We start from the raw sequence: 9,017 nt of genomic DNA on the forward strand, positions 1-9,017 counted from the left end.
AGTTACACAAAAATATTTAGACGTGAGTAGTTTTTCGAGATTTGCGACTGTAATGTAAATCATTTTCACGTATCAGCCCCCAAATATAGTTTCCCATCATGTTTTCATTATACGCTCCTTGGGAGCGGCGTTCAAAGTCCAGTATATCTTGGTAAAAGCGCTCGCCTTGCTCTTTTGAATATGCTGCAGTTAGAAAAAAATCCAATATGAAATTTAACGCAGCAAATCATCCAATAAATCATATTATATAATTACAGCAAACATGAAATGATTTTTTAGAATAAATCCTTCAACACAGCACGTGACAAATGCTATTGGAAAACAAAATCTTTACAGTTATCCTTCAACTAAAAACATGATTTTATAAAATATTTCTTGTTCATAGTATTAAATATAACGAATGTATAATCTGCAGTTAGAAAAAAATCCAATATGAAATTTAACGCAGCGTAAGATGTTGATGAGAACAATGCACATGTAATTCACTCATTCACTACATCAACAAGAAGAAATTTATTTAAATTATCTTCTTTATTTTTTGTTATAAATTTCGCGCAATGCTACACCAGGGCTATCTGCGGTAGGGGTCTCTATTTTAGTAATTTAAGACTAGAGGGAAGGTAACTAGTCATCACCACCCATTGCCAACTCTTGTACCAACAAATAGTAGGATTGACCGTCAAATTATAATGCCCTCACAGCTGAAAGGGCAAGCCTGTTTGGTGTGATGGAGATTCGAATCCGCGATCCTCAGATTACGAGTCGAGTGCCTTAACCACGTAGCCATGCCTGTGCCCGGTGAGTAAGGTAAATCTTAAATTAGGTATTTCATCATTAGCTGAACATTTGCATAACAATAATCTAGTGGGTAAAATATGTTATTAACTCGATCTAATACTCACAATGTCAGGTATATTCATGAATGACTGGAGATAATTAGGTTTAAGAAAATTAACAATTTATTAAATAAGGACGATGGCTTAATGGGCGCGTGTGCTTTCCTTCTGGCAAAGTCACATCGGACTGTCTGTTGTGCCCATCGAGAGGGGCCAAACCCCTGATTTAAGCGTTGTAAATCCGAAGACTTACCGCTATCCAAGTGGTGGACATGAAGTCATGGAACAGTGTGTAAATAGACTGAACAGAAGATATAGGAAGTGTGTAATATGTTCGGTATACCATTCTCTGATATTGTGCTAAAAACGTCTAAACGTATAGAGTGAGTTTGAAAGTGTGGATGTGTCTCAAATAAAGCTCAAGATACAAAATAATAAAATGTGTTTAAACATTTGCGAACAAAAATATTTTAATAAAGTACACTAAAAATCATGTAACTGAAAATCATAAGCAATATGTGCGTTGTAGAGAAATCTTCTCAGGCAATATGTTCTTTGTAGAGATTCATTTTCCATTTCTTCGAAACATTGTCCTACTTTTCAGAAATTACCTTAAGTACTAATCTAAATACCCTAAAGCTCTTTATAGGTAGATAATAAATTGTCTAATTAGTGTGATATAATAAAGAACAAACACGTATCAGTGTATCGTAACACCGAAACACACTGTGTGCTGACATAAATATCCCAAAGATCTGTATATAGATAATAAATCGTCCAGTTAGTATGATATAATAAAGATCTAATCATACCAATCAATCCCAGCACAGGTTAAGACATACCAATCCATTCTAGTACATAATTCTTTTCATAAGGATTTAATTTCAGGTATGGGTGATCAGGTGGAAAAAGGTTGAAAATAAATTGTCTCTCCACCGGCTAAGTAGCCAGCCCAGACGCTAAACGTACCTTTGGTAATAATGCTGTGATTACATTTTGGACAGTACTGCCATATCGTGGGCTGGATATGGGAATTTAGGAACGATAACAACATTTGTCTGTTTCAAGTTAGTTTGGCACCATTTCCGGTCATCGCTTATCACCACGAAAATTACGTTTCGGTATTTTGATAGAAAGTTAGTCATAGCCTTCTTGAAGAATTCATTTCCTGGTATGACACCATTTCGTTGTAATAAATAATTTATCATATCTGTTCTTCTCACATGAATTACAACAAAAGTATCAACAGACCTCGTGTACTGTATATTACGTAACACCGCCTCTGCATGCTGGTCTTTTGGATCGACGAATCTGAACTGCTGTTTTATCTCGAATCTGACAAAATCATAAAATGTTGGTGAAACCGCATACTGGTTTCCTCTCAAAATCACGGCATCCTTCGGTATTGCTACATCACTTGAACGTATATGCCTACCTATGTTGTAGTAAGGAAGGCTTTTGTACGTTTCTAATAGCTCAGTACTTATTTCTACGGTGATTTTGAAAAACGTACGCAATTGACGGGCAGTATGATTTGGTTTGTTTTTGTTTGGGAATTTCGCACAAAGCTACTCGAGGACTATCTGTGCTAGCCGTCCCTAATTTAGCAGTGTAAGACTAGAGGGAAGGCAGCTAGTCATCACCACCCACCGCCAACTCTTGGGCTACTCTTTTACCAACGAATAGTGGGATTGACCGGCACATTATACACCCCCACGGCTGGGAGGGTGAGCATGTTTAGCGCGACGCGGGCGCGAACCCGCGACCCTCGGATTACGAGTCGCACGCCTTACGCGCTTGGCCATGCCGGGCCGTATGATTTGGAGTACGGGCTTTCTGTTGTTAAGACGTGATAAACCATATAGTGTTGCAAATATTCCCATTTGGTTTCCTAGGCGACCTCTGCTTTTAATTATTGTAAGTGGTGGTCTATTGACATCTGTAAGAAAGAACAAAAACCTCAAATACTTAAAATAATAGTGAAAAGTAAACTGCAACTACCCAGTAACAAAAAATTATGAATTGTCAGTTTCTTAAAATCTCTTGTTAGACCTTCATGTGTGTTACAAATACTCAGTTTAAGACGCAATTAGCATTTGTAACACACACGAAGATCTGACAAGAGATTTTAAATCGTTGTAAAGCCATGTCGCTGGAGGAACATCTTCACGTTAATCAAAACAATACGTAATTCGGGAATTTTTATGCAGATGTGAATAAATCAATTTCACGGGTCTTACACTTTTTTTTCACTTATGTTACGTTAGTTAACTACTTAAATTACTGTTGGAGTATTCAGTTATTAATTATATTTTTAATATACGACAAACTGCTGCTTCAAATGGGAGAACATCTCATTGTAAGTTAGATAACAAAGCCACATAAGGCTATCGGAGAATCGAGCCCTGTATTTTGGCACCGTATGTCCTTAGACTAACTGTTGTCTTGCAAGGAAACTTGTTGTAAGTTAAATTTATTAAGTTATACTTAACAACGCCAAGAATAATGCTAGTTTTATGAAATAAAATGGTGTAAATTAACTAGTTAAATTGAAAAACAAGTCTGAATGTTAATATTTCATAGAAACATGTATAGCAAATACATCTTACCTGAATTAACAGTAACAAGATCACTGGACAAGTTGTTGGATTTAACATCAACTAGGTAACTTTTGACAGTTTCGTACCTTAGTTGTATGAAGGATAATTTGCCAAATAACTATTGTCGAGGTAAGCAAAATAGCAAACAGCTTCCAAGAGGGCATTTCGTTCGCAAGTCTTTCTGTTCCAACCGTCCCAGTAGTTCCAAACTCAACTTTAAGAAAAAAGAATGAATATTTATATCATAACAAACGAATAATAAAAGACTGAAACATTCTATAGATAAAGTTCAACGACGTGCTGATTTGATGAGTTACTGCGTTTTGTTCTATGAAACAACCAGCCAGTCACTCCAATTAAATCAACATACTTGCCGTCAGTAACTTCTGACTCGTTATATCAAACTGTTCATTTGATTTTTCAGTTAGCTTTCTCTAACAGTGTTTAAAAATATAATATTCAAATTAATCTATATAAATATAATAGTAATGTCTGTGATACGTCCACGTATCTACTTCACTGAGTGCCGATGGATCCTCACGGAAAATGGTTCATTAGGTCCACGCAGGGAACATTAAGATTTTAAGTTTTTGTTTGTTTGTGGGTTTTTTTACTGCTACTTCACCCCCTGTTAATGAACCTTCACCAAATTTGGCATGGATTTTTTTTTTTTTTTGTTAATGTGGAGATACATGTAAAATTACGGTTTCACCAGGGGTCAGGTACTCCATCTAGTATTAAGTAAAATACCTGTTTTATTAAAATAAGGAAGTTTTTTTTGTTTATGATACGTCTATAGTTGGTAAATACACAGCATATTAATATCACTAGAACGACTTATTCGTAAAACTACATATAATTCTTAATAACGGCTCTAAACGTTTTTCCTCACTTGGTATTTTTTATCTTTGCTCTGTAATAGATGAATCCTAGTTAAATTTGATAAATCATTTGGGAGATATATATTCTAATTTCATCAGATTTGGTTTATTGTACAGAGTAGTTTATAAAATATTAGTAGTTTTACTACAACAAAAATACAATATTTATTGCGTTGTTAATGGAATTAAAACTGACATTTTTTTGAAGATGTTGTCCACTGGTTTATTGTGCGAAAACCATAAGTTAGCTAGTTTTAGATTACGTGCAACCATGTATATCTAAATATGTAAACATTATTTTTGTCGTATTGTAACAAAGCTTCAATATTCGAAAATATCGCCACAACGGTAATGACAACAGTTCTCAATTACAGTAAAGACGTACGGGTGTAAGGACAAACAATAAAGAAAAACTGCCAAAATGCTGTGCTAATATTTTCACAATGGTGTTTCTCTGTTCACTACGTCATTGGAGATGGTCGATGCACTGTTATGCCAAAGGAGAGTCGATGGATACTCATTCCAAAAGATGATTTTACATTCGCCTTTACACTTTGGGCTTTAACTTTTGAAGTTGTCCCCCAGTGAAATAGTGATGAGTTTATGTATTTACAACGCTAAGATCCAGGGTTCGATTACCCACAATGGATACAATAGATAGCCAAATGTGCCATGTTGCTTAAAAAACTTTTTAAGGTGAAATTTAGTTAAGTTTAACATGTTTAAAGTGATTAACTACAGTTTTATCATTTAAGTAGTATCAACATAATATTGCCACAATAATACAAATTATCACTACATGCTACAATAATATTGTTATAATAGTCGTGTTAAGAATAAAATAACATCCTAATGAGTATGCATACATCTTACTGTTTTTAATACTGAAATTAATACCTGGTCAGAATATAAAAGCCAAACAAACCTGGTCAGAATATAAAAGCCAGATAAACCTGGTCAGAATCCTTAGAATAATTAGTTATTGATTCTCATCGAATATTCCTGAACTATAGAACCATTATAGAATATTTGGGAACGCTAGGCCAAATAATTTAGGCCTAGAAATCTATAAAGTACCGAAACCTTTTGAAACATAGATCGGAGATCAGTGAACTTACTAGAATCGAGCTTTCCAGGAACGATGGGATAATGTTCGTGTACGGAAGTTTTTACAGATTAAACGTTTCTAGAGTAATGCAATAGTATATATATGACACTAAAGATGATGTAATGGTGGTACTGCCTGCAAAATCTTAACTGACCGTTGAAAGTCATCATCTCGAGGTTTAAGAAAATCACGACGGTTAAAAGAAAAAAAAAAGTGAAATTATATTTGACGGTGAAATTTAACTTGTTAAAAAGAAATTCTTGACTCTGTCCAAATAGGTTAATTTTTAACATTTTCATGATTGTGTCAATATTGCTTCATAATTCTGCAAATATTGTTAGATTAATAATTGTATAAATATTGTCTATGTAAAACTATTCTTATTGTGATTGAATACATTTGTGAATAATTATTATTATAAATTGTCTTGTTTGTTCGTATATCGATCGGTAATTTCTACTGTAACAAATACAAAATACTCTTCAACCTCACAGCAGACGAGGTATATATTTTTAAACAAACGTATTTTCAGCGCCGCCAAGACTATCTATCAAAAATGTTTTGGTACATTTTTTTTAGAAGACTGAATAGCTTCGATAATGGTGACTTTTATCACTTTATGCTGTTTTTCCATGTTATACAATTGCTGGCCAGTAATATTTTCATCATCTTTAAAGTTATTTAATTCGGTAACAACGTATCTGTTGTCTCATTCTTTTAGGTTTAGTATAGTTGGATCAATAGCGTTTAATAATAAAACTATCGATTATCGTCACTAATTCCAACGTATTGGTCTCTTGTTCATTTACTGTTCTCATGAAATATTTTAAAATACTGCATTTCTGCTGTTCATACAGTCTGCGAAAGAGTTGAGAAGACGTCTGGACTGACGATACTTCAGCTGAAATGGGTTTCCATTCTGTGTGAGCTGCATCTTAAAATGTAGCGTATTGTAGTTCATTAACAGAGTGCAACTCTTAAGAATATGCAACTCCTTTTGTGAATCTGACCCATATAAAAGCCAGTGTATATTACGTCATGCTTTGTTTCTCGAAAGAATAAGAGACATAAAACCCAAATTATATTTTTCAAATAGAGTAATTCAATTGCTGTCTGCCCACTACAATTTTAGTGACGGTGGTGCTGTGATAACTTGTAAGTGTACTTTGTGTTGTTATAATAAGCCTAATGTAAAGATCAAGTGTGGAATCACCTAGCCTATTTGTTTGGTTGTTTGTTTTTTGAATTTCGCACAAAGCTACTCGAGGGCTATCTGTGCTAGCCGTCCCTAATTTAGCAGTGTAAGACTAGAGGGAAGGCAGCTAGTCATCACCACCAGCCGCTAACTATTGGACAACTATTTTACCAACAAATAATGGGATTGACCATCGTATTATAATGCCCCTACGGCTGATAGGGTGAGCATGTTTGGTGCGATGGGGAAATACTGTAAAATCTTAGCTAGTAATCCATATTTTATTAGTATATATCTTAAGTTTTATTTATACAAGGTAATATTTTAAAAATCCTGAATTTCCCCCTGGTGTGATACATTTTTATCTTAGCTTGTCATTATCCCTAATTTATTCATCACCATTCGACACAGTACAAAATTAAACGTACTCTCTATGAAATCGCCATTGTTCAGATAAACCACATCTATTATAGTCTTTAACCTGATAGTTGCAAATTCAGTGTTAAGTAAGAATTAAATATAATGGAAATCTAAAGAGAGCCTATATTTTTCCGCATGTAAAGATGAATCTATAAGTAATCCGTACATTGGCGCTATTTCGTCTTTAGTCTTAATTCAAGAGACCAAAATTGAACTGGAAGTCTTTATTGCCTTCCATGAGCAGAAAGGACCTTAATGAAAGTGCACACAAAAGAGTGGATGATGGAGACAGGCTTGTAATGATGAATGGAAATAGAATATGGAAATAATTCGTAACATACATTTATATTGTGTGTTTGTTTGTTTTTAATTCCGCGCAAAGCTACTCGAGGGCTATATGCGTTAGCCGTCCCTAATTTAGCAATGTAAGACTAGAGGGAAGGTAACTAGTCATCACCACCCACCGCCAACTCTTGGGCTACTCTTTTACCAACGAATAGTGGGATTGAGAGTCACATTATAACGCCCCTACGGCTGAAAGGGCAAGCATGTTTAGTGCGACGGGGATTCGAATCAGCGACCCTCAGATTACGAATCGAACGCCTTAACCTACCTGGCCATGCCGGGCCTATATTTATATATATATATATAAACATACACGTAAGTATGGTCATTTCTCATCACAACATCACACAGCTTGATTTCTCCAAGCCCGTTCCCTTGGTTGTGGTTTCGCTAGAATAGCATAGAATAAAAATTCCGGCAGTTTATGGAATTGTTCCTACAAGACACATTTCCTTAATATTATTTCCTCCAGTGAGTGAACGGCAAAATATTGGACTTGCTTCATAATTGTTTAACGATACCCGTGATTGGCACAGCACAACCAGCACATTGTATAGCTTTGAAATTAATAACAGTAAACGAAGAAACTTAATTATACATCAGTTGTTTTGCTGAAAGGTGGTTCTCACTTACGATAGAACTTACACGAGTCTACAATTATAAGTAACCAAACTTTAAGAGAATGCATATTTCTAATTAATTAATATTAATACTCTTCAAGTTTACTTTCTGGAATATAGGATTATACTAACAGGATTTCTTTATCACAACTTTAATATTTACCAAATTTGCTCTTATGACAACCTTTTAAATAGCAGTGTTTATCTACATATTTAACGAATATGTTTGGAGAAAAGTATGTTTTTGTTTACTTTGTTTTCTCACAAAGTGTGGCATTTTCGTTAATTTTGACGTCATCTTAAGCACTCAAATTCTGTTATCATATTTGTGGTTATGTCGTTTACTTTCACCTGTATCAGTTTAGGTATTACGAAATATGTGTTCGATATAAAGTGAAAGAAATTGCAAAACTTACCAGCTTATTTTCGGTTTTCAACCTCTATGAACTTAAATATTTCTAAACAGTTAATCTAAATATACTATCATAGAGTCAGGCGGGTGTCATCAATCCACACCTTAGCTCTGAAAGTTAGGCATAAGTAAATCAAACAAATGTTTATACGCCTAACGGCAGTTGGTTGCATCAATAAAAATATTTTATTACTTTATTTTTATTTTTTTACTGGAGATACCTAAGGACTAAAGAGTTTTGTAGGAGAAAACTAACACTGTCAGACAATTGAAGCCACGATGCAGAAAATTAAAAATCGTAAAATATTATATCTCATATACTGGGGTTGCTAGAAATGGCAGTGCTTCCAGTGGCAAGTGGTATGTCTGCAGAAATATACTGCTAGAAACCGGGTTTCGATGCCCCTGACGGGCAAGGCACAAATATCCTGTTTTATAACTTTGCACTTAACAACAAACTCACAAACAAACAAATCAATGGGAAGCTACCGCCCTCCGCCGTCATTTGTGAAACCATGGCGACAGCAATGTCAGCCATTTATCATTCAAATACAAAATAAAACGCTTGTTTGTTTTGGAATTTCGCAAAACATGCTTGCC

General features: G+C 34.7%; 1 long non-coding RNA gene across 1 annotated transcript; it reads right to left on the minus strand.

The window, feature by feature from the left end:
• Positions 1-1,573: 1,573 nt before the first annotated feature.
• LOC143227041 (uncharacterized) lies at positions 1,574-8,545 on the minus strand. Its single transcript, XR_013014838.1, has 3 exons — positions 8,422-8,545; positions 3,446-3,650; positions 1,574-2,775 (listed from the first exon to the last, which is right to left on the minus strand). It is a non-coding gene; the product is annotated as an uncharacterized LOC143227041 (long non-coding RNA).
• Positions 8,546-9,017: the final 472 nt, after the last annotated feature.

Source organism: Tachypleus tridentatus, chromosome 9 (assembly GCF_004210375.1).
Source record: "Tachypleus tridentatus isolate NWPU-2018 chromosome 9, ASM421037v1, whole genome shotgun sequence".
Classification (NCBI taxonomy): domain Eukaryota; kingdom Metazoa; phylum Arthropoda; class Merostomata; order Xiphosura; family Limulidae; genus Tachypleus; species Tachypleus tridentatus.